Source organism: Dama dama, chromosome 15, assembly GCF_033118175.1.
Source record: "Dama dama isolate Ldn47 chromosome 15, ASM3311817v1, whole genome shotgun sequence".
NCBI classification, from domain to species: Eukaryota; Metazoa; Chordata; class Mammalia; order Artiodactyla; family Cervidae; genus Dama; species Dama dama.
Window position 1 is genome coordinate 25860711 of NC_083695.1, and position 26905 is coordinate 25887615.

The window sequence follows — 26905 nt, forward strand, 5'->3', positions numbered from 1 at the left end:
CTTTATTTTCTATAAAGTAGATATTTCCAGAAGATTTGAACCATGCAGTAATAGTTTCATCTACTCTCCCCATATTTCAAAATATTTGTCACTATTATACCCTTACTTCTCTCCTTGGAACAATATCTGTTTTTCCAAAGTTCACTTTTTCTTCTAGACTTGTAATAGACCCCACTGCTATCTCAACTCTTTGGGTTGTTTATACTTCTTTGATTCTTATTCTCTATTTCAAAGAAAGCTATTACACCTACTTCAAAACTTCAAATAAATTACTGTTTCACATTTAAGTTACTCTCATTTTTTATTTCAAACTTTCTAAATGATCAGTATTCTATTGTTTCACACAATCTCCTCTTAGCCCCTATAACATATATTTCAATTTCCAGCATTTTAAAGTGATCAGACTTTTCTTATTTTTGGTTAAACCATTGATATGTTTCAATCTTCCTTGAGCTTTTTTATACTATCTATCTTGCTGTATGCTTCCCTGGAGGCTCAGCTGGTAAAGAATCTGCCTGCAAGGTGGGAGACCTGGGTTCGATCCCTGGGTTGGGAAGATCCCCTGGAGAAAGGAACAGCGACACACTCCAGTATATCTTGCTGTATATATTTTTGTTGAAACTCTGGCTCTTCTGAAATACAATGTCTTTGTTCTTTAATTTCACCTTCTCCTGTGAGTACTGCCAAAATTTAAACTCTTGGTCTTCTTGGTGAGAATATAAACCCTTTTAAGGTGGTATAAAATTAATTTTACTAAATATGATCTAATTTTTAGATTTCCTAAGAAGAATAAAAATTAACAAGGTCTTGCCCATAAATGAGGGCTTCTTTTACACTTGCATTAACAAGTATAGATATGAGAAAATAAAGTCTCAGTGCTGACTTTAGTGTTGAGGTTCAGGGTACACTTCATGAGACAAATCACTAAATATTACAAGCAAAAGTTTGGAGGTTAGGTGAAAATTAACCTTACAAACCCATCTCCATCACTCTTCTATGGAGGTTCCAACTACTGGTAAAGAAACAACATTAATGCTACATTTGAAAATTCAATAGATTCCTCAAAAGAGAGACAGGAATCAGCATGACATTAGCTGAAACAGTAAATTATTAGAGGCAATCCTATGTATTTAGAGAATAATACAAAAACTAAATGAATTTTAGTTGTGAATTAGCAAAGTACAAACTAAAAATAGTAAATAAGGCTTTAAAACGTTGTTATGGTTCAAGGAATACCATAAAAATGTTTCTGGACAGTGACAAACCCAAATTTGCTGAAATGAACTTTCTGAGTTTTCAGGAAGACCTAGGTAATGCATGGAGCAATTTCACCCTTATAAAAACAAAGCACTAATCATAGAAATATCACAGAATAATTCTAGGAAATAAAAGGAAATATGAGGACCATAATTTTGAACTAGACATAATCTCAAATATTAAAACATCAACAAAGAAACATGCTCTTGTTTGGAACACTGTTTCTTGAAATTAATTTTTTTCCAAGGAAAAGAAGGAATTAAAAAAAAAATCATCAGAGTCATTCCACTTCTGTATATTTATCTGAGGAAAATAAAAGTGCTAATTTGAAAAAGGAATCCAGATAGGAAAAGAAGAAGTAAAACTCTCACTGTTTGCAGATGACATGATCCTCTACATAGAAAACCCTAAAGACTCTACCAGAAAATTACTAGAGCTAATCAATGAATATAGTAAAGTTGCAGGATATAAAATTAACACACAGAAATCCCTTGCATTCCTATATACTAACAATGAAAAAACAGACAGAGAAATTAAGGAAACAATACCATTCACCATTGCAACAAAAAGAATAAAATACTTAGGAGTATATCTACCTAAAGAAACAAAGGACCTATACATAGAAAACTATAAAACACTGATGAAAGAAATCAAAGAGGACACAAACAGATGGAGAAACATACCGTGTTCATGGATTGGAAGAATCAATATTGTCAAAATGGCTATTCTACCCAAAGCAGTCTATAGATTCAATGCAATCCCTATCAAGCTACCAACGGTATTTTTCACAGAACTAGACCAAAGAATTTCACAATTTGTATGGAAATACAAAAAACCTCGAATAGCCAAAGTAATCTTGAGAAAGAAGAATGGAACTGGAGGAATCAACCTGCCTGACTTCAGACTCTACTACAAAGCCACAGTCATCAAGACAGTATGGTACTGGCACAAAGACAGAAATATAGATCAATGGAACAGAATAGAAAGCCCAGAGATAAATCCACGAACCTACGGACACCTTATCTTTGACAAAGGAGGCAAGGATATACAATGGAAAAAAGACAACCTCTTTAACAAGTGGTGCTGGGAAAACTGGTCAACCACTTGTAAAAGAATGAACCTAGAACACTTTCTAACACCATACACAAAAATAAACTCAAAATGGATTAAAGATCTAAATGTAAGACCAGAAACTATAAAACTCCTAGAGGAGAACATAGGCAAAACACTCTCCAACATAAATCAAAGCAAGATCCTCTATGACCCACCTCCCAGAATATTGGAAATAAAAGCAAAACTAAACAAATGGGACCTAATGAAACTTAAAAGCTTTTGCACTACAAAGGAAACTATAAGTAAGGTGAAAAGACAGCCCTCAGATTGGGAGAAAATAATAGCAAATGAAGAAACAGACAAAGGATTAATCTCAAAAATATACAAGCAACTCCTGCAGCTCAATTCCAGAAAAATAAATGACCCAATCAAAAAATGGGCCAAAGAACTAAACAGACATTTCTCCAAAGAAGACATACAGATGGCTAACAAACACATGAAAAGATGCTCAACATCACTCATTATTAGAGAAATGCAAATCAAAACCACAATGAGGTACCATTACATGCCAGTCAGGATGGCTGCTATCCAAAAGTCTACAAGCAATAAATGCTGGAGAGGGTGTGGAGAAAAGGGAACCCTCTTACACTGTTGGTGGGAATGCAAACTAGTACAGCCGCTATGGAAAACAGTGTGGAGATTTCTTAAAAAACTGGAAATAGAACTGCCATATGACCCAGCAATCCCACTTCTGGGCATACACACTGAGGAAACCAGATCTGAAAGAGACACTTGCACCCCAATGTTCATCACAGCACTGTTTATAATAGCCAGGACATGGAAGCAACCTAGATGCCCATCAGCAGATGAATGGATAAGGAAGCTGTGGTACATATACACCATGGAATATTACTCAGCCATTAAAAAGAATTCATTTGAACCAGTCCTAATGAGATGGATGAAGCTGGAGCCCATTATATAGAGTGAAGTAAGCCAGAAAGATAAAGAACATTACAGCATACTGTCACATGTATATGGAATTTAGAAAGGTGATAACGATAACCCTATATGCAGAACAGAAAAAGAGACACAGAAATACAGAACAGACTTTTGAACTTTGTGGGAGAATGTGAGGGTGGGATATTTCAAAAGAATAGCATGTATGCTATCTATGGTGAAACAGATCACCAGCCCAGGTGGGATGCACGAGACAAGTGCTCCGGCCTGGTGCACTGGGAAGACCCAGAGGAATTGGGTGGAGAGGGAGGTGGGAGGGGGGATCGGGATTGGGAATACATGTAAATCCATGGCTGATTCATATCAATGTATGACAAAACCCACTGGAAAAAAAAATAAAAATAAAATAAAATTTAAAAAAAAAAGTGCTAATTTGAAAAGATATATGCATCCCTATATTCATTGCATCATTATTTACAATAGCCAAGATAAGAAATCAACATATATTTCCATTGATGGATAAATAGGTGTGTGTGTGTGTGTGTGTGTGTGTGTGTGTGTGTGTAAAGGGCTTCTCTGGTGGCCCAGATGGTAAAAAATCTGCCTGCAATGCAGAAAACCTAGGTTCAATCTCTGAGTTGGGATTATCCCCTGGAGAAGAGAATGGCTACCTACTCTAGTATTCTTGCCTGAAGAATTCTGTGGACAGAGGTGCCTGGCGGGGTCCTCTGTCCAGGGGGTTGCGCTGAGCAACTAGCATGCATGCACATGCACACACACACATGCACACACACATATATATATATAAAACTCAGCCATAAAAAAATGGAATCCTGCCATTTGCAACAGCACGGATGGACCTTGAGGGTTTTATGCCAAGTAAAATAAGTTAGATGAAGATAAACAAACACTGCATGATTTTACTTATGTGTAGAATCTAAACAAAACAAACGAAAAAGGACAAAATAAAATAAGAACAAACTCAGAGTAATGAGCACAGATTAGTAGTTATCAGAAGAGAAAGGAGCTAGGGGGTAAGCAAAATGGGTAAAGGAAAGAGGGTCAATTGTATGGTGATGGATAGTAAGTAGACCTGAAGTGGTGATCACTTTGTAGTATATGCAGATGTCAAATTATAGAAGGCTACACACCACAAACATTAAAAAAACTGACTGAAATTATCTATTTTTATTAATCCAGCAGAAAAATATGAGGTGAGTCTAGGATCAACTTCATAGACTCACTTCTATCCTTGTTTTCTAATAAAGTTACCAAGCATTAGTAAAAAAAAAAAAAAAAATCTATATCATACACTGAGAGCTCAGTAAAAGCCCCTTCACAAAGAGTAGGTTCTTGTAAAATAGTTATTTTAAATAGAGGAATGAGGGCAAAAGACTCATATTGTTCTCTCTCTCCACTTCTGGCTTCCTCCTATAGCAGTCAAGTTTTCCTTGGTTGCTGATACTACATGGTGGCTGACATAAGCAATCAACACCTCTAAATTTCTCACTCAACTTCTTTCATTCTCTCTCAACTTCTTCTGTCAGACAAAATAATGACTCAACTGGGCTGATAAATCACAAAATTTTTGAAGATGGGATGGAAAACACCAAGTTAGTCCCCCTTATTTTACAGATTAAAAAACTAAAAGTTCTTATAACTACAAGAGCACTTTCCTAATCAAAACCTTTCAATAGATCTATTATATATAAGATAAATTTCCAAAACCTTGGTATGGTATAAATATCGTCCAAAATTCTGCCTCTGTCTTCCCCTCAAGATGTGTATCTTGTCACAGTACTGAATATTGCATTGTTTTTTTTTTTTTTTCATAAATTACCATTCATTTATTTTTATTAGTTGGAGGCTAATTACTTTACAATATTGTAGTGGTTTTTGCCATACATTGACATGAATCAGCCATGAATTTACATGTGTTCCCCATCCTGGACCCCCCTCCCACCTCCCTCCCCATCCCATCCCTCTGGGTCTTCCCAGTGCACCAGCCCTGAGCACTTGTCTCATGCATCCAACCTGGACTGGCGATCTGTTTCACACTTGATAATGTATATTATCAAGTGAGTATTGCATTGTTAAACTTATAACTGGGCTTCCCAGGTGGCACTAGTGGTAAAGAACCTGCCTACTAAGGCAGGAGATGCAAGAGACGAGGGTTCGATACCAGGGTTGGGAAGATCACCTGGAGGAGGAATGGAAACCCCCTCTAGTATCCTTCCCTGGAGAATCCCATGAACAAAGGAGCCTGGTGGGCTACAGTCCACTTTCACTACAAAATAATTTATTAAAACACAGCTTCAGCCTCCTATATACAAGCGCACATACTCCTGACTACCCTAACTAGGGGACCCCTTTCTTCTCCCTTGCCTTGCGAACCTCTTCTATCAGATCTTTAAGATACTAGATCTCCTTGGCCAAGGAATCTGCCTTCTCTTTCAGAGCCTCATTCTTCTTTTCTAGCTCTTTACATTCACCAGTGAGAGCCTCCTGTTCTGCCCTCTTCTTCCGGCGGTACCTAGTGGCTGCTGTCTTGTTCTGCTCCATTTTCTTCAGCTTCTTGTCTAGCTTCTCACCCTTTACTTTTGCTGCAACCATCTTCTCTCCAGGAGGGTCATAGGATATGGGGTGGGAAGAGCCACCAAGGGCACCTGGAGATAGCAGGCTCTTATTTGGAGAGCCCCTGGAGGTGGAGCGGCTGTGCTGGGGAGAGCCCAGCGAGGAGTCAGGGCTCATACAGATGCCACGATCATTATCTGAGGGGGCATCCTCCTCCTTTATGCCTGAGGGACCACAGTAATGCAAGTGGTGGAGTCTGGCTTGCTATCTCCTTCAGAGATAACCACTTCACTGCACAGCTCTAAACTAAAGGAATGATCTGGAGTGGAAGAAAGGGCCCCTGGGGAAGGGGGAAGAGGTTGCAAGAAAGTGAAGGGGGCACCCTGGTCAATTGTTGGTAAACTTTCTGGAAGATGGCCAATTGGGTTCACTATCTGGGGGGGCTCCTTGTTAGTCTCCTGGAGTAGGGGATCAAAGAGATCACACGTGTCATCCAACGTGGCCAAGAGCTCATCTGGCATGGTTTCCAGGTCATCCATACTCAACAGGGTATCATTAAAATCAAACTCCTTCAAATCCATTGTCTCCACCATCCAATCTGTCCCAGAGAAAGCATCCTCCTTGCTGTTGTCTGAGAAACTGACCAACCCATCCACAGCCAGCCATTCGGAGGAGCCTGCCTTAGCCTTGTCGCAGGAGTTTGCAAGGGGTCAGACATGACTGAAGTGACTCAGCATGCAGCACAGACACTCGTAACTGGCATCTGTGCTCTCACTGACCTATAGCTGACCATTTCCTTCTCTCCCTTGTCTTCCTATTTGTTCATGTTTCTATTACACCATTTTAACACTAAGGGATTTATAAGATTAAACATCTGCCTCCTCCTCTTAATTTGAATTGCAAGGTTATAGGTACCACAGCTCATTCCTACTGAGATTATTAATGCCTATTCTGAGTACCAGGGCACAGAGCAGAAGCCCTGGTTACATTTATCAAGTAACACTTGATAAATGAAGAAACACATACATTAGTAAGGGCATAAACAATACCAGAAGTTGAGCACAATCACAAACTCATAGAATTAAGCTAAAAATCTCTCAATGTTAATGTTAAAAAGTCAATACACTTGGAGATGAAATTTGTCATAAAAAAATCAATGTCAGCATTCTCAAAAGCTCACAGACAGACCGAGAAGCCTGCTTCGAAACGTTCACGAATTTTTCAATGTTGTAGTTTCCTGTCCACTAAATAAACTTGACTTTCTTTCAAGAATAGTTTTGAACATAAGTATCTATTATTTCATTCTGCTCATTTTCTATACAACTGTATTCTTTAATAATTCATCACATGCATGCATATACACACAATTTTGAAAATAATGTGGATTGAGCATATTTTGGAAGATTATTCTGGGAATCAAAATATCTTCGATTATATTGCTTCTATAACCAAACATATTCCAAGTTCTCAACCCTCAATTTAGAAATGGATTTCTAGACTCTAACTTATGTGAAAACTAAGACTTGCCATTGTGAGGTGAAAATAGCAACAAAAAAAAAAAAAAATCGACATCAATTCATAAACCCAAAATTTGAATATGGTTATACACATACTTTTCCCTTGTAAATATATTTTAAACAAAAATTTTAAATGACAAATTATATATATATATATATATATATATATATATATATATATACATTAGTTGATGCATAATTGCATCATTATTTTAAAATTTCATTTAGATTCAGTTTATAAATAGATATAAAATAATAAATTTATCTATAAGGACTATCATAATGTGTGGATGCATTATCTATGTGTATGGCTTTTAAAAGAATCTTTAATCCTTAACATTAAAAAATGCAGTATAAAGTTGGCAATGTTTTTTATAATTATAAGAAGTTACCACTTATATGCCATGCTAAGTACTAGCTCTGTGCAAGGCACTAAATGTCCTAATTTAAACCTCATCACTCTCCAGAAAGTTTGATAATATCATTACCACTAATTTGACCAAGGGAAAAAAAAAAAAAGACATACAAATTTAATGAATATATCCACCTATAAAAGAAGGACTTTGTTACACAACTATTACTAGGGAAAAGGTGGTCACTTTATAGTTTACTTCTTACAAATTTAATCATTTTACCAGGTATATGCATGTTCAGTTGCTCAGTTGTATCCAACTTTTTATGACCTATTGAACTGTAGTCTTCCAGGCTCCTCTGTATGTGGAATTTTCTAGGCAAGAATACTGGAGTGGGTTGTCCTTTTCCTTTTCCAGGGGATCTTCCTGACCCAGGGATTGAACGTGTATCTCCTGAATCTCCTGCACTGCAGGTGGATTCTTTACCACTGAGTCAACGGGGAAGCCCAGGTATGTACTCAGTTAATTTTATTTTGATCACTATTATTAGGGAATTAATTCTAGGTTGGACTGATTATAGAGGTTACTTACATGAGTTTAAAGACAGAGGCAAATAAATGTAACAAATTTAGTAACAATTCATGGGAATATTGTCTCACAATTATTAACTATCATACATAATTTTAAGTGAACATTTTGAAAATCACCATATCAAAGTAAGTGGTTACCTTATGGAGATCATGAATATATACCTGTGGAATAAATGAGTAGGTGGGACTGACCTAATTTTCTGGGATAATGTTTGTGGAATACAAGTTACAATGGTAACATCACTCATAGATTCATAAATTTGAGTGTTTCAGAGTGATGTTCTTTGAGCAATTGTTTTGGAAGATTTAAAGATGAAGCTACTGAGGTCTCAAGTGGCAAAAGAAAAATAAAAAAGGGTTTTATAACATCTAAACAAAGACCACATAACATCTGAATTAAGATGTGTTATACAATTTGTACTATAAATATGGGCTTCTCAGGTGGCTCAGTGGTCAAGAATCTGCCTGCAATGCAGGAGTCCTGGGTTCGATCCCTGCATCAGGAAGATCCCCTGGAGAAGGAAATGGCAACCCATGCCAGTATTATTGCTGGGAACATCTCATGGACAGAGGAGGCTGGTCAGTTACAGTCTATGGGGTTGCAAAATTGTTCGTCCCAACTTAGCGACTAAAAAAAAAAATTATAATTTAAATTAATATGTTAAGCAATTTTCAAATGTTGGGCTATTTCACCTACACCCTTGAAAGATTTTGTCATTAAATTGTCCAGTTAAAAAAACCTCTTCTTTGTAAAATGAAAGATTTGCTTATCTTATGGGATGTTTTAAATTTATAGGCATGCATTAGCATATAACCACCATTATACAGGTAATAAAGTACAGAATCACACTGACCAAAGTCTGTCCACCTCCACAGCCTGGGAATTTACTAACAGGTATATCTACTCCAAAGCTATGGTTTTTCCAGTAGTCATGTATGGATGTGAGAGTTGGACTATAAAGAAAGCTGAGCACTGAAGAATTGATGCTTTTGAACTGTGGTGTTGGAGAAGACTCTTGAGAGCCTTTTGGAATGCAAGGAGATCCAACCAGTCCATCCTAAAGGAAATCAGTCCTGAATATTCACTGGAAGGACTGATGCTGAAGCTGAAATTCCAATACTTTGGCCACCTGATGTGAAGAACTGACTCTTTGGAAAAGACCCTGATGATAGGAAAGATTGAAGGTGGGAAGTGAAGGGGACAACAGAGGATGAGATTGTTGGATGGCATAACCAACTCAATGGACTTGAGTTTGAGTAGGCATCAGGAGTTAGTGATGGTTAGGGAAGAGTAGAATGCTATAGTCCATGGGGTAGGAAAGAGTTGGACACAACTGAGTGACTGAACAGAACTCTCTTTTTTCTAAACTTTTAAATATTAATTAATAAAATAAAAGTACACACTGGCAGTCTTTAGTACTTTCTAAAGATAGCATCTTGGCAGAGGAAAGATATGTGCACATATTTAGTTTTCATGTACTTTCTCAGAACGTGGTATACTTTGGTGAATGCAAATAAATAGTATCTAACTACAATTCACCTAAAAGGAAAAACACTATAAGTCTAGATAAGGAAGAAAATAAGCTTTTTTTTTATAATGTATGATTTTGGATGTTATTATTTAATATATGTTTTTCTAGAAGATACATATTTTGATCCTTAAAGACCACACTGTTATTGTATAGCATTTATGAAATTTATCCATTATGTTTAATGAGAAAAACATGTGTAGGCACTCCAAGGGAGAGGCTTTTTTTTTTTTTTTTTGGATAAGGTCATTATGCTTCTTTTGTATGATACACAACCAGAGAGAAAGTGTTTCTCTTTCCCAAAGAACATCATTGAAAATAGACAATGTACAATTCCCTCCTTTTGGAGATATCTGCATAGCCATGAAATGGCTGAAGAATCTTTTCTAAAATGTTCTACATGTCTTAGCCACATATCCTGCTCTGATTGTGTTTCCACCCTCAAAAATGAGCCCATCTTTTAGATAAGCCATCCATTTATTTTTCCAAAAAATAATTTTAAATAGTGGTGCCTTTTACATTGTAAAACCAATTATGACAGAGCCAATAAATGGGGGAATCAAAAGGTTAACTGACTATATCAATTTATTTAGACATAGATGTATTTATTCCTTTCTAAATCTATGATTCAAATTTTAAAGAGATGAGAGCCGGTGATCACCATGTGGCTCTCATCATATTGTGTTCATTTGGATTGAAGCAATGTGGCAACCAAAATCACTATTACTAATTTTCTACCTGATTTAGTTAGCCAGAGTAATAAAAAATTAATAAAACATTAATAAAAAATATTTTCCTATAGTCATTCATAGTAGCTGAAACAGCACAATGCAAGCTACTCTAAGATGATGTAATTTGTTCACACCACCACAGTTTTTCTCCCAGGCACAATCAGCTGCTCTGTCAGTGTTACTCATCTCTTCTCTGTAATGTTTAATGAGAAAATTTGGAGAAAGAATATCCAAAATGTTTTTATCCGGGCTCAATTTTCCACCCCACTTACAGTTTCAAGATTCCCAGGCAGTAGATGAGGCTCAGGAAGAGGTCATTTCTGGAATAAGCAGATAGATGAATGGAAAGGGAGGTTGTATAGTATTCAGTAATTCTGTAGCCACTCAAACATGGGGAGGAAAAATGAAAAGAATTTTAAACCTACCAATGTCTATGCCTTTACATAACCTCAGGTAATAAATCACAAAGAGAAAGTGCAACCACAGTTGACATTGGAATTCTGTGAACATTTGTGGACTAATACTATTCTAGAACAATACAGTAAAGTTTAACTAAATCAAAATATGTATTGCCACTGAATAGCAGTAATTGAAAGAAATAGAATCTGTATAGTACTGTGCTGTTTCCAAAGTACTTGTGTATATATATATATATATATATATATATATATATATATTCTGTGTTTATATCGTCTTTAGCAAACACAAAATACCAAACCTCACCAGAGTGATTTAAGATAAAAAAAAAAACAAGATAAAAAATCAAGATAAAAAAAATTATTTTTATTTTATTTTCATTTATTTTTATTAGTTGGAGGCTAATTACTTTACAATATTGTAGTGGGTTTTGTCATACATTGACATGAATCAGCCATGGAGTTACGTGTATTCCCCATCCTGATCCCCCCTCCCACCTCCCTCTCCACCCGATTCCTCTGGGTCTTCCCAGTGCAACAGGCCCCAGCACTTGTCTCATGCATCCAACCTGGGCTGGTGATCTGTTTCACTATAGATAATATACATGTTTCGATGCTGTTCTTTCAAAACATCCCACCCTTGCCTTCTCCCACAGAGTCCAAAAGTCTGTTCTGTATGTCTGTGTCTCTTTTTCTGTTTTGGATATAAGGTTATCATTACCATCTTTCTGAATTCCATATATATGTGTTAGTATGCTGTAATGTTCTTTATCTTTCTGGCTTACTTCACTCTGTATAATGGGCTCCAGCTTCATCCATCTCATTAGGACTGGTTCAAATGAATTCTTTTTAATGGCTGAGTAATATTCCATGGTGTATATGTACCACAGCTTCCTTATCCATTCATCTGCTGATGGGCATCTAGGTTGCTTCCATGTCCTGGCTATTATAAACAGTGCTGTGATGAACATTGGGGTGCACGTATCTCTTTCAGATCTGGTTTCCTTGGTGTGTATGCCCAGAAGTGGTATTGCTGGGTCATATGGCAGTTCTATTTCCAATTTTTTAAGAAGTCTCCACACTGTTCTCCATAGTGGCTGTACTAGTTTGCATTCCCACCAACAGTGTAAGAGGGTTCCCTTTTCTCCACACCCTCTCCAGCATTTATTGCTTGTAGACTTTTGGATAGCAGCCATCCTGACTGGTGTGTAATGGTACCTCATTGTGGTTTTGATTTGCATTTCTCTAATAATGAGTGAGGTTGAGCATCTTTTCATGTGTTTGTTAGCCATCTGTATGTCTTCTTTGGAGAAATGTCTGTTTAGTTCTTTGGCCCATTTTTTTATTAGGTCATTTATTTTTCTGGAATTGAGCTTCAGGAGTTGCTTGTATATTTTTGAGATTAATCCTTTGTCTGCTGCTTCACTTGCTATTATTTTTTCCCAATCTGAGAGCTGTCTTTTCACCTTGCTTATAGTTTCCTTTGTTGTGCAAAAGCTGTTAAGTTTCCTTAGGTCCTATTTGTTTAGTTTTGCTTTTATTTCCAATATTCTGGGAGGTGGGTGATAGAGGATCCTGCTGTGATTTATGTTGGAGAGTGTTTTGCTATGTTCTCCTCTAGGAGCTTAATAGTTTCTGTTCTTACATTTAGATCTTTAATCCATTTTGAGTTTATTTTTGTGTATGGTGTTAGAAAGTGTTCTAGTTTCATTCTTTTACAAGTGGTTGACCAGTTTTCCCAGCACCACTTGTTAAAGAGGTTGTCTTTTTTTCCCATTGTATATCTTGCCTCCTTTGTCGAAGATAAGGTGTCCATAGGTATGTGGATTTATTTCTGGGCTTTCTGTTCTGTTCCACTGATCTAAATTTCTGTCTTTGTGCCAGTACCATACTGTCTTGATGACTGTGGCTTTGTAGTAGAGCCTGAAGTCAGGAAGGTAGATTCCTCCAGTTCCATTCTTCTTTCTCAAGATTACTTTGGCTATTTGAGTTTTTTGTTTTTTTTTTTTTTTTGTATTTCCATACAAATTGTGAAATTATTTGTTCTAGTTCTGTGAAAAATACCGTTGGTAGCTTGATAGGGATTGCACTGAATCTATAGATTGCTTTGGGTAGTATACCCATTTTGACAATATTGATTCTTCCAATCCATGAACACAGTATGTTTTTCCATCTGTTTGTGTCCTCTTTGATTTCTTTCATCAGTGTTTTATAGTTTTCTATGTATAGGTCTTTTGTTTCTTTAGGTAGATATACTCCTAAGTATTTTATTCTTTTTGTTGCAATGGTAAATAGTATTGTTTCCTTAATTTCTCTTTCTGTTTTCTCATTGTTAGTATATAGGAATGCAAGGGATTTCTGTGTGTTAATTTTATATCCTGCAACTTTACTATATTCATTGATTAGCTCTAGTAATTTTCTGGTAGAATCTTTAGGGTTTTCTATAAAAAAAAAATCTTAAAAGAATTTATGGAACAGAATAGAAAGCCCAGAGATAAATCCACGAACCTATGGACACCTTATCTTTGACAAAGGAGGCAAGGATATACAATGGAAAAAAAGACAACCTCTTTAACAAGTGGTGCTGGGAAAACTGGTCAACCACTTGTAAAAGAATGAAACTAGAACACTTTCTAACACCATACACAAAAATAAACTCAAAATGGATTAAAGATCTAAATGTAAGAACAGAAACTACAAAACTCCTAGAGGAAAACATAGGCAAAACACTCTCCGACATAAATCACAGCAAGATCCTCTATGACCCACCTCCCAGAATATTGGAAATAAAAGCAAAACTAAACAAATGGGACCTAATGAAACTTAAAAGCTTTTGCACTACAAAGGAAACTATAAGTAAGGTGAAAAGACAGCCCTCAGATTGGGAGAAAATAATAGCAAATGAAGAAACAGACAAAGGATTAATCTCAAAAATATACAAGCAACTCCTGCAGCTCAATTCCAGAAAAATAAATGACCCAATCAAAAAATGGGCTAAAGAACTAAATAGACATTTCTCCAAAGAAGACATACAGATGGCTAACAAACACATGAAAAGATGCTCAACATCACTCATTATTAGAGAAATGCAAATCAAAACCACAATAAGGTACCATTACACGCCAGTCAGGATGGCTGCTATCCAAAAGTCTACAAGCAATAAATGCTGGAGAGGGTGTGGAGAAAAGGGAACCCTCTTACACTGTTGGTGGGAATGCAAACTAGTACAGCCGCTATGGAAAACAGTGTGCAGATTTCTTAAAAAATTGGAAATAGAACTGCCATATGACCCAGCAATACCACTTCTGGGCATACACACTGAGGAAACCAGATCTGAAAGAGACACGTGCACCCCAATGTTCATCACAGCACTGTTTATAATAGCCAGGACATGGAAGCAACCTAGATGCCCATCAGCAGATGAATGGATAAGGAAGCTGTGGTACATATACACCATGGAATATTACTCAGCCATTAAAAAGAATTCATTTGAACCAGTCCTAATGAGATGGATGAAGCTGGAGCCCATTATACAGAGTGAAGTAAGCCAGAAAGATAAAGAACATTACAGCATACTAACACATATATATGGAATTTAGAAAGGTGATAACGATAACCCTATATGCAAAACAGAAAAAGAGACACAGAAATACAGAACAGACTTTTGAACTCTGTGGGAGAATGTGAGGGTGGGATATTTCAAAAGAACAGCATGTATACTATCTATGGTGAAACAGATCACCAGCCCAGGTGGGATGCATGAGACAAGTGCTCAGGCCTGTTGCACTGGGAAGACCCAGAGGAATCGGGTGGAGAGGGAGGTGGGAGGGGGGATCGGGATTGGGAATACATGTAAATCCATTCCATGGCTGATTCATATCAATGTATGACAAAACCCACTGGAAAAAAAAATAATAATAATAATAAAAAAAAAAGAATTTTAAAAGGAGAGATGTATATAAAAGACTATAAATATTAAAAGTTGATTGTTTATTGGAAGGAAAAGTATGACAAACCTAGACAGTGTATTAAAAAAATAAATTAAAAAAAGACATCACTTTGACAACAAAGGTCATATAGTCAAGGCTATGGTTTTTCCAGTAGTCATGTACTAATGTGAGAGTTGCATCATAAGGAAGAATCGATGCTTTCGAATTATGGTGCTGGAGAAAACTCTTGAGAGTCCCTTGGACTGAAAGGAGATCAAACCAGTCCATCCTAAAGGAGATCAACCCTGAATATTCATTTGAAGGACTGACACTGAAGCTCATAACTCTGGCTACCAGATACGAAGAGTCAACTCATTGGACAAGACCCTGATGATGGGAAAGATTGAAGGCAGGAGGTGAAGAGGGTGACAGAGGATAAGATGACTGGATTGACTTAATGAACATGAATTTGAGCACATTCCAGGATATAGTGGAGGAGAGAGGAGCCTGGCATGCTGCAGTCCATGGGGCTACAAAGAGTCAGACATGACTTAGCGAGTGAACAACAACAAACTGGTAGAAAGTAAATTTACATTGAAAAGTAACATTTAATGGCCTTGTATTATGTTTACATAAACTGTTTTTGTTCAAATATGTAATTAAAAATGACCTTTTTATATATACTTTACACACTCCACATTCCCACACAAGCACCACTGTATGAATAAAATTAAGATTCTCCTTTCTCAGTCACCAAAGGAACCTATGCCCAGGGTAACTGAATTCAGTTTTTCCACTCCAATGTCCATCATGGCCCTCCACCAAGAATACTGTCTAAGTAAGGGTAATTCATTTTATGCGAATATATATATATTTAAAAAGTTATCCAACTCCACGTCCATCTTCTAAGGAGATGGCGATATCTGCACTAGAGCATAGATGCTCTGGATATATTAAGATTTCTTTCCAGTTAGAGTAACAAGGTAATTTCTGCTATGTCATACATTTAACATTCAATAAATATGCTAATTTACACCCATGCTCAGATTTTGGGACACAGTAGAAAACCTAAAAAGGGCAAAAATTTCTGCTTTCCTGAATTCATACTCTAGTGAGGGGAAGACAATGTAACAAATAAGTTAATGATGCTGTATTTTATAAGGCACCAAGTGTTATAAAGTCACAACAGAACAAGAAAGATAAAGAAAACAAAGCAATTTTAAATAGGGAAGTAAAGGTGGATCTCATTAATAAAGTAACAGGGAAAAGAACTGACAAAAGTAAGAGAGAGGTCCATGCATACATCTGAGATAAGAATATTCCATGCAAAGAAAACACTAGCTCCAAAACCCTGAGGCAGGATCATACCTGCTATGTTTAGGGAAAAGTGAGTGCGACTAAGTGCGTGAATAGACAAGGTGGTGGCTGAAACAGTAAAGAATCTGCCTGCAATGCAGGAGACCCAGGTTCAATCCCTGGGTCGGGAAGATCCCCTGGAGAAAGGAATGGCAACCCTCTCCAGTATTCTTGCCTGGAGAATTTCATGGACTGAAGAGCTTGGTCAGCTACAGTCCATGGGGTCGCAAAGAGTTGGACACAACTGAGTGACTAACACACACAAACATACACACAGACAAGGTGAAGTAGAAAATGCAGTCAGACTACAAGGATAGAAAGCAGTATGGTATACAAGGAACGAGAAAAACAGGAGTTGGGATAAGTCCATTTTCCATATTTTCCATAATTTATAGTGACTTAAGTTAGTATAGAAGATGCTGATGCTGGGAGGGATTGGGGACAGGAGGAGAAGGGGGCAACAGAGGATGAGATAGCTGGATGGCATCACCGACTCGATGGACATGGGTTTGAGTAAACTCTGGGAGTTGGTGATAGACAGGGAGGCCTGGCGTGCTGTGGTTCATGGGGTCGCAAAGAGTCGGACACGACTGAGCAACTGAACTGAACTGAAGTTAGTATAAACTTCTGCTTAGAATTCAGGACTATAGGAAATTGGATGGACTCAAGAAAATTTAGCATCTGATTCTCATTTTTGGTTAACATATATATATGAAAGAGCAGGTATTTATACATGTTATATATGATTTAATATTAAACATTCCAGTCTATTCTGAAAATTACTTATATGTGGGAGTAACAGAGACAGAACAGAGAGAGAGAGAGAGAGAAGTAAAACAGAAAAGTATAGTAGCTAAGATGGTGAGTCTCTAACTTGATGTTCCTTTCTGGCTCTCATTTTCTAAAACTACGGTCAAATGCATTACTTGCTATCAATTTTTAAGAAAATTCATCCAGCATATGGCACTGAATGTGTGTTAATTTTTAACTGACTATTTAAAGTAATGGTATTGTACAAATCAACTGAAGTAAAATAAGAATAGATATGCGAAAGGATCTTTAGGCACTGAAAACAAACTATGTCATATATGGGAAGGAAAAAGTTAGGTATACCAGGAAGCGTGATCTCAATATATAGCTGTTATAGGGGGTAAATGGCCATGATCCTGGAGACCTTCTCTATAATTTAGCAAAACAAATAAGATAATAAAAACATTAGATACAGTATCTTGGCTTATTCTAATAATGACACTTCAAGTGGCTCAAGGATACTGGCATTAAAAATAAGCAGTACAGATTTTTATCTTGATAAGAAACTAGCTGAAGTTATTATGTGATATATCAGGCTTAGCAATATGAACATTTTTTTTTAAAAAGGAAGGGCAAGTGCATAATTCCAGAGCAAATCACTGCCTGGATGCAAATACTTCTCTCAGTGGATGTTTACAATGATGTTGATGTTGTTTTCAGGTAGCCAGCGATTAAACTTTTAGCTCAAAGAAATGTATACATTCAGATGCACTGATATTGTCACAGAGTTTAGATTTACATTGGTGGTGGTGGTTTAGTCACTAAGTCGTGTCTGACCCTTGTGACCCCTAGGACTGTAGCCCACCAGGCACCTCTGTTCATGAAATTTCCCAGGCAAGAATACCCAAGTGAGTTGCCATTTCCTTCTCCAGGGGATATTCCCGACCCAGAGATTGAACCAGAGTCTCCTGAATTGCCTCTGGATTCTTTACCACTGAGACATCAGGGAAGCTCTCTATATATATTGTGAAGTGAAGGTCATTCAGTCATGTCTGACTCTTTGAGACCCCATGGACTACAGTCCATGAAACTCATTAGGCCAGAATACTGGAGTGGTTAACCTTTCTCTTCTCCAGGGGATCTTCCCAACCCAGGGATAGAACCCAGGTCTCCTACATTGCAGGCGGGTTCTTTACCAGCTGAGCCACAAGGGAAGCCCTAGATATACATTATGTGCCACTTAAAATTGCATTAAATAAAATAACACAATGTGTTTTTGTAATGCAAGTAAGACATCAGTATATCCCTAACATATTTAATATTCTATGGTAAGCAAATTGGGGAATCAAACAAACAACAAAAATCCTCAACATAGTTGTCCAAAGTTCAAAAAATGATTTACTCACATATTTTACAAAGTGTGTTTAAAACATGATCTCATTGAAAATGATCGAACTACTGGTAACATCTTTCTAGGCCTCAGACCACTTTGTAAACACAGGAAGTCACAGTTCCTAGGAAGTTTATCCCATGTTGAAATGTTCTCAGATTTTGCACTGTCGAAAGAATATTTCCCATAAACAGAGAGCTCTCTGGGGGCATTCACAGGGCTGAGTGGTAACTCTTAGGGAAGCAACAGTTTGGGAACTTTGGGGCATGCTGGACCATTAATGAATTGCCTGGTTTATAACCAATGTAAATGCGGAGTTGGCTCCTTTCCCAGAATCCTTCTAAGCAACAGTCTAGCAATAGCAGTAGCACCATCAACACAGAAAAAGACAACAGTTGGAGGAACTGAAAAAACTGAAGTTTTGGCCAAGGCATAAAGATATAATGGATGCTGAGTTCCAAAGAAGGAGCTAGACCTGATGCAGGATATAAAAACTGAAATTGTAAAAATGAGTAATGTTACACTCCAATCCTCACCATGCTAAAGCTCTAGAGGGTTCCAGATATGGGGACAGCTGACTCAAGCAACATCTGTGAAGACACTGTGTAGGGAGAGTGATACTGTGAGTATATACTTTCTACACCAAAAGGGAAGAATGGAAGGGTGCAGCCAGAGGAACTGAAGGCAAAAGCATTCAATGGTACACTGTTGTGATAATTTTTCATTCACTACTTGCATAATTTATTTATACAATATAAGTTTAGCTTTCTCTCAGGAAAATACCATTCCAGACAAGAAGTTTCCTTTCTGTCCTATGTTATACAAATAGCTTCATTAACACCTACAAATGCATCATTTTTCACACTCTTTTCCAGATTTTTCAACTGAGATAGCTTTCCTTTAAATTAAGGCTATTTTTCTTTTACTGAGTTTCTACTTATAATTCACAGGATATTTAGATGATCTTTAAATAGACAAAATATTTATTGTAATGTTAGGCATCCTCATCTTTGAAGATGAATATTGAAAGGAAATCCTCATTAACTGCAACATCCCATGGAATATTCCAAATATCTTTACCTGCTTTGGGACCCATCTCATATAGCATTACAGATTTTAAAATTTTTAAAGCAAGCAGTAATTAATTCATATATCATACTAGCTAGATGAATTACTAAACTGCATCCTTTCTGTGTCCAGGAAAAATTATAGCATTGCATTAGTACTTAAAATAGATATAAGCAGATGATTTCCAGCACAGTTTCATTATAATCTTATAATAGGGTATGAGCTAAATTGATGAAAAGAAATACTAAAACCGCCTTGCAAACATCAGTGAAACTAACATCTTGGCCTCCTCAATCAGTTCTAGACTTACCCATCAGACCAAGGATTTTAGATTAGATTCCCAAACTTTTTAATTCACTGCTGTAAGACTCATTTAAGGGAGAAAGGAGACCAAATGCCCAATTCGCAATCTTGAGTTTGGTAAGAAAGAAGTGGTAGGCTCCTGCTTTGCAAAGCAGATTTCCTGCATTGGCCCCTAGCCATATTTACCCAAATTTCAAAGGTGGGGGTGGGGTGATGGCTTCCTACCTTAGAATTGCTTCATGAAATTAGAATTCAAGAAATTATTTTAAGTCACTTAAAATGGGAAGCCAGCAGAAACTGGGGTGGATTGACAGAAGCCAAAAACACTATAAAGAGCATTGGAAGGTATATAAAAGTGAAAGTGTGTTTCTATGCATTATATTCAACAGTCTACATGAGCAAAAATGATAAGAAAAAAAAAAAAAAAAAGATTTAGCAAGCTCCATTGCCAGGGATGCTGGAAATCTGCCAAACACAAAGAGGTAGCAACTATTCCACCCTCTTGACTCTACTTAGAGTAACATTACCCTTCTCACTAAACAAAAGAAAAGGTGTGGTTGAAAGCCACAGCCTGCGTTTATACCTGCTCAAGTTGTGATTACTTTTCCTTCCTACAAAATATTTGTGTATCTACTAGCAGGAGGTTAAATCTTTACCTAGCATGAATTTAAGAAAATAGCATGCTAATTTTTGACATGATGATAAAGACATAAAATCTTAGGTAAGTGTATTTCACTATATTGTTTGTAATGGTACACTGGAACAGGTTCGTCACATTAAATTTACTTTTGCTACTGTGAGTGAATGAGTGAGTGAGAGAGAGGCATTGCCTGCAAAGTTCAAGAAAATATATTCTTTATTATTCCCAGAAGTTAGGGTTGTCTCCTGTCTCTTACTGTCCTTTATAACATAGCATCTTGGTTAGGATAGCTTATAATTTTCTATCATTTGACTTATCAGATGTCATATCAAATTTAGATATTTTAGGAAAGATAAAGGAGAGATACATATTGTTCAATGAGTTGATTTTCTGAACACAGAATGAGAAGGGTAGACAAAAAGTGTTCCTTTTGATTTTGTTAAGGACATAATAACCTTGTCTCTTTGGATTAAGTCTGTTTGCTTGAGAAACTGATCAGCCTCCTAGAAAGGGATTCATTCTATATGAAATGGAAGTGGTGTGCATAATGTCCAAAAAAATACAGATTGGCTGCCTGAGGGCAGAGGAGATTCTCAGTGGAGTGTGTTCATTTCCTCAAAGTATCCCCAAACTCAATTCCCTATAGACTTATGACTCATAAGCAAGTCTCAGGAGAAAAGAATGCTTTCTGCTATGGAATATATAGTAAAACCTGAAAAGGACAAAATATAAGACCTCTTTTCAACTTGGCTTCAGCCCTAGTAGCATCTGATGGGCCCTGAGTTATCAGCAAGAAATGACAGGGGTGATGGCACCCAAGGGAGGTGAAAGTACCCATTAAATGTGATACAGCTGTGGACCCTGGAGAGCAGCTATAGTGGAGCAGTGCAGGAAACAGAATGCCCATGACCAAATCTGAAGGAAAAACACAGCAGATGAAGAAATAGGTGCTGGCATATTGAGTTACTGTTTATTCAGTGCTTGAGCCAGCATGGGTAATGTCTGATGCCTTTTACAACCATTATCTCATTTGATCCCCATAGCAAGGCTTCAGATTAGATATTACAATCCCCATTTTGCAAATGAGGAAAATAATTAAGAGCAGGCATTTTGAGGAAAATATCCACTTATGGGTAGCATCCTCCTTTCATGCATGAAAACATTCAATGACTCCAGCCCTAGGAGCTCTGGAAATGAAAATGTTGGATTGTAAATCAGTACTCAAAAGCCAAAAGTGGGAAGTAATATCAAAATAAGAATGTATAAATAGAATGATACATGGTAACTGTTTATATACACACTTAAGATGGTGGCAGAGAGATTATTATCTATAAATAATTTAAAATGAATCTATATTTGAACATCTAAGATAAGATACAATGAAATTACTAATAGTACTATGAAGGTAACCATGAAGGGCAAGGGGATGAATAATATAAAAGCTATGACCAGCAGTTTATGAAACTATCAAATGCATATATCATGGCTACACCAGAGAAAGAATAAAACTTTCAAGAACACCACCTCATGGTAAGAACAAGTGATCACTTACATGTTGACAATTAAATTTCTAGAAGGACTTCACTCTCCCTGTCTACTTCTCCCACACTCCCTGTCTTGCACTGATTTTAAAAAGGAAGTAAAGGAAGGTAGAATCTCAAGCCTCATGGGCTTTAACTTTCAGATGTTTTCTTACTAATCCCAGTATAAAATGTATGTCACACAAATGATCTTTGAAAATTAACTGGAACTCTGTAAAGTAATGAAAAAAGATTAAGCAATGCATCTGCTAGCACACAGTTAATAGGTGACAGAAGTGGGGTTTGAATACATTCTGTCTGACTTGAGAAACCATGCTTATTTTTTAACTTCGTATTTTGAAATAATTACATATCTATAGGAAGTTTCAAGATAGTACAGGGATCCCATATACTTTTTACCAGTTTCCCTCATGGCTACATTGTATACAATTGAAATATAATATCAGCTGTCACTGGTGAAAAGTGTATGTAGTTTCATGTCATTTTATCCCATATATAGATTTATGTAATGAGCATCACAACCAAGATTTAGAACTATTCTATACCACAAAGATCTCCCTCATATGCCCGTTATAGTCATACCTATCATCTCCCCATAACTATCTCTAAACTCTGGCAACCACTAATCTGCTGTTTATATTTTTATTTCAAGAATGCTATATAAATGGAATCATATGCTCTTCAGGTCTATTCAATTGCACCTATGAAAAGTTTGTTCCTTTTGACTGCTGAGCAGTAGCCAATGGTATGGATATATCACAGTTGGTTTAACTTTCACATGTTGAAGGCTATTTAGGTCATTTCATATTTTGAATATTAAAAACAAAATTGCAATTTAAAATCATGCATATGTATTTGTGTGGACATAGTTTGTGTGTGAAAGTCGCTCAGTCGTGCCTGATTCTTTGTAACCTCATGAACTATGCAGTCCATGGAATTCTCCAGGGCAGAATACTGGAGTTGGTAGCCTTTCCTTTCTGCAGAGGATCTTCCCAACCCAGGGATCGAACCCAGGTCTCCCACATTGCGGGCTGATTCTTTACCAGCTGAGCCACAAGGGAAGCCCTGTGTGGACAGAAATACTCACTTACCTGAAATAAATGCCATAAATGCCCAGGAATGTGATTGTTCCCTCATAAGGTAAGTATAAATTTAGGTGTTTTTGTTTTTGTTATTGTTTTAGAAAATTGCCCCTTTTTGTTTTTCTTTTTTTTTACCAGAATAGGGAAATGTGTTTTAACCACTTCAGTTTAGTACTTCCTAAATTGTTTCAGTCATGTCCAACTCTTTGTGACCCTATGGACTGTAGCCCACCAGGCTCCTCTGTCCATGGGATTTTCCAGGCAAGAATACTGGAGTGGGTTGCCATTTCCTCCTCCAGCGGATCTTCCTGATCCAAGAATTGAACCCACATTTCTTACATCTCCTGCATTGGCAGGCAGGTTCTTTACAACAAGCACCACCTGGGAAGCCAAATTTGAACAAACAGTATCAATGGCATCTGTGACAACCAGCTTCCAATGGTCCCTAAAGATTCCTGTCTCCTCCTGATAGTCAAACCTTTATATATTTCCTTCCACATTTAACTCAGGCTGGAAGGTATGGCCAATAGATTATGACAGAAGTTATGGTATGTACCTCCAAGATTAGGTTTTCAAAGACTGCATTTGCTTTCTCTCTTTCATCATTTGGTCTGGAGGGAGCTATCTTGTGAGAAGCCCTCTGAGAAAAGCCCAGTGGTGAAGAACTGAAGCCTGCTGCTAAACTTCATGGGAGAGCTTCGAAGTGATCTTTCAGCCTCAGTTGTTTGTTCTTGGTTAGTCGCTGCAGTTGTGTCCGACTCTTAATGACCCCATGGACTGTAGCCCACCAGGCTCCTCTGTCCATGGGATTTCCCAGGCAAGAATACTGGAGTGGGTTGCCACTTCCTTCTCCAGGGGATCTTCCCAAACCAGGGATCGAATATACATCTCCTGCATTGGCAAACAGATTCTTTACCACTGAGCCACCAGGGAAGCCCTCAGCTCCTGAAGTTAGGACTTCAAAACCTGTAACTCTGCCCAATACCTTCAGTGCAACCTTATGAAAGATCCTAAGCCAAACTCAACCAGCTAAGACATTCCGAGATTTCTAACAGACACACACACACACACACAAACCTATGACATAACAAATATTTATTATTGTAAGAAGCCAAATCGTGCTTACTTTGTTATGTAACCATAAATAGCAAATATATATTTTCACATAAGTGCAGTGCTTCCATAATAAAAATTTTAAATGTTAGAACAGTGTTGCAACTAGGTAACAAGTAGAGGTGAATAAACTGTAAGAATTTTGCAGAGAATTGCTAGTGAGGTCTCAAAATACCTAGAATATGCTATTCATAGAACTTTTAGTTTGTGAAAGCTAGGGGTGAGGATTTAAAAGTGAGGAAAATATTATTAGAAACTGGTATAAAGAGAATCTTTGCTATGTAGTGACAAAAAATTTAGACAAACAGTGACATGTGGAAATGTAGAAAATATACCTAATGAACTGGGTGACCTAACTAGTGAGATTTCAACTACAGTATGGAAAAATGCAAGCTAATTTTCTTTTTTTCTCCCTCTTTATAATAAAGGCAATAAGAAAAAGATTAGATTAAAAAATGAGACAGGTAGGGCAAGTGGCTGTTAAATGAAATCTAATACTTCAAACAAGTCTTAGCGCCAAGATCTGTGCCTTAGTTAGAAGTCAAACAATGGGAACATTAAATAGTTTCCAAGCAAAGATCATATGCAGGGAACTCTGGGGGAAGGTATATATAAAGATGAAGCAAAAGTGAGCCTGTAAGATCTCAGAAATATCAGAGTATGCTGCAGACCAAAGACCTTTCTTAAAAGCACGTCTCACAAATCCTTTCAATCAAACAGGTTTGAGGATTAAAAAGATTTCAGGGGTCTACCATCACTGTTTCAGCAGGAAACTGAGAAAGAAAGGGGCTTAGTGCAGAGAGACTTTTAGGAATGGCTTTTGTCTAATGGAGTATCCATCAAGAGATGGACAGGAGACCTATAATATTTTTAAAAGAACTGTATCAGCAGAAACACTGCCAGCTTAGAATGAAAGGACTAAAGACAGTGAAAATGAAAAGAGGCATTGGAAAGCAGAAATTGGACAACCCAGAACACTAATGAGGTGGAAGTTTGTGTTTTCTTTCATGAAGAAAAAGAAATATGACTCAAGATAAAGCCAAAATAGAGCCACACTTCATGGAGAGTAATTCCTGGGTAGGGATAGGACAGAATCCCAACCAAGAAATTTCCAACTTTGTTCTGGATGGATTTAAGGACTCTTAGATAGCAAAGAATCCTGTGTATCCTCTATTTTCCTCTTATTAGAAATACCTATGGTGGCTATCCTATGCCTGGCTCACATTTGTATGTTGATTATGCAAAAACAGATAAGCTGTCTCTTTAGTTTACAGGTCTGCAAATGCAGATGAACAGTGCTGAAAAAGTTTTACCAGTAGAAGTATGCCTAAGGAACACTATGCATACCTGAACCTGTAATTCATGTAATGAGATTTCAGATTATGAGCTGATGCAGTAATGAAATCAGGCTTGTGGGGGCCTTGGGAAATGATGAATATATGTTGAATGTGTGAAGGGTATGAATCATTTGAGGCCAGAGGGCAAAGTGTGATAAACAATCCCTAAGATCCTCAAATCCTGGTGTTTGACGTTCCAACCCTTATTGTAGCAGAAATGACCTACGTGACCAATACAAGGCCAAAATTAGTGGGATGTCACTTCTGAGATTAGGTTATACAAAACTGTTTTCTATTTTGGCCTTTCTCTCATTCACTTGCTCACTCATTCATGTGTGTGTGCGCGCACACACACACACACACACACACATCTTTCTATCATTTGCTCAGGGAAAAGTCAGTTTGTATGTAGTCCATATGGTGAAGACCTTAACCTTTCTTAAACAGCCACTGGTGCCATCTTAGAACTAGATTCCTGAGTCTCAATCAAGTCTTCATATATTGAAACCATAGCCAACACCAAGCCTGGGACCTCATGAGACAACCTGAGTCAAAACCATTTGGCTAAGCCACTCCAGGAGTCCTGACCCACAGAAAATGGGAGATAATAGATGGTGCACCTTCAAGCCACTAAGGTTCAGGGTCATTTGTTATGTAGCAATAGACAACTACAATAGTTTCTAATAGCTGATTAAGATTTAGGGTATCCACAAATAGAGTGTCTTGGATTACCAGATGCAGCAATAACTTGAGAAAATTTGTGTAAAAATGTGATTCTTAAGGCAGCTAAGATGTACAAGGTGCTATCTCAGAAAGGCAGGACTGAGTTGTGATTTTAATTGAGAAAGTATATCTCCATTACATTGCAGTTTATACTCTTTGAAGAAAATATAAAACAAAAGGGGCTGGCAGTAAGTCCCCTGCACTATTAAGGACAGCATATACCCTAACCAAGTAATGTGAATTCACTAGACGAGCGTTTCCTTTTATCAGGGATTTCATGGAACTGATGCCTATATGTCATTCACCCAACTCATCTGGCTCTGATCCCACTTAACAAGCCACTTTTGAATTATAAATTGGCTTAGTGTACAAATTTTCCTAGAGGAGGCCAGTTCACTAGTTAGCTAAAATTAATTGCTAAGCTACTTTGTAGTTGTGACCAAAATCATAAATAAACATTCCAATTAAATTTTAATGTTTTGTAACCAAGTTAGCAGAAGCCAGTTATACCATACAATCCCAGTCAATTTTGGATGCCCTGAAGAAAAGGTGTTTCTTAATCTTTAAGTCCAAAGAATATGTAAATGTGATGAGATCCTAGCAAGAGGTGAGTTTCCCTCCGGTCTCTATAAAGTCATCTCTGACTCATCTTACTCTAAATTCAGTACTGAGAATCACTAGGAGATGGGCAGAAAG

General features: G+C 37.2%; 1 protein-coding gene and 1 pseudogene across 1 annotated transcript in view; both read right to left on the reverse strand.

Moving 5' to 3' along the window:
* CTNNA3 (catenin alpha 3) overlaps nt 1-26905 on the reverse strand; it is a 1844203-nt gene that overhangs the window by 304847 nt on the left and 1512451 nt on the right. The window lies entirely within an intron of this gene.
* Nucleotides 5550-6536, reverse strand: LOC133070561 (cyclic AMP-dependent transcription factor ATF-4-like; annotated as a pseudogene).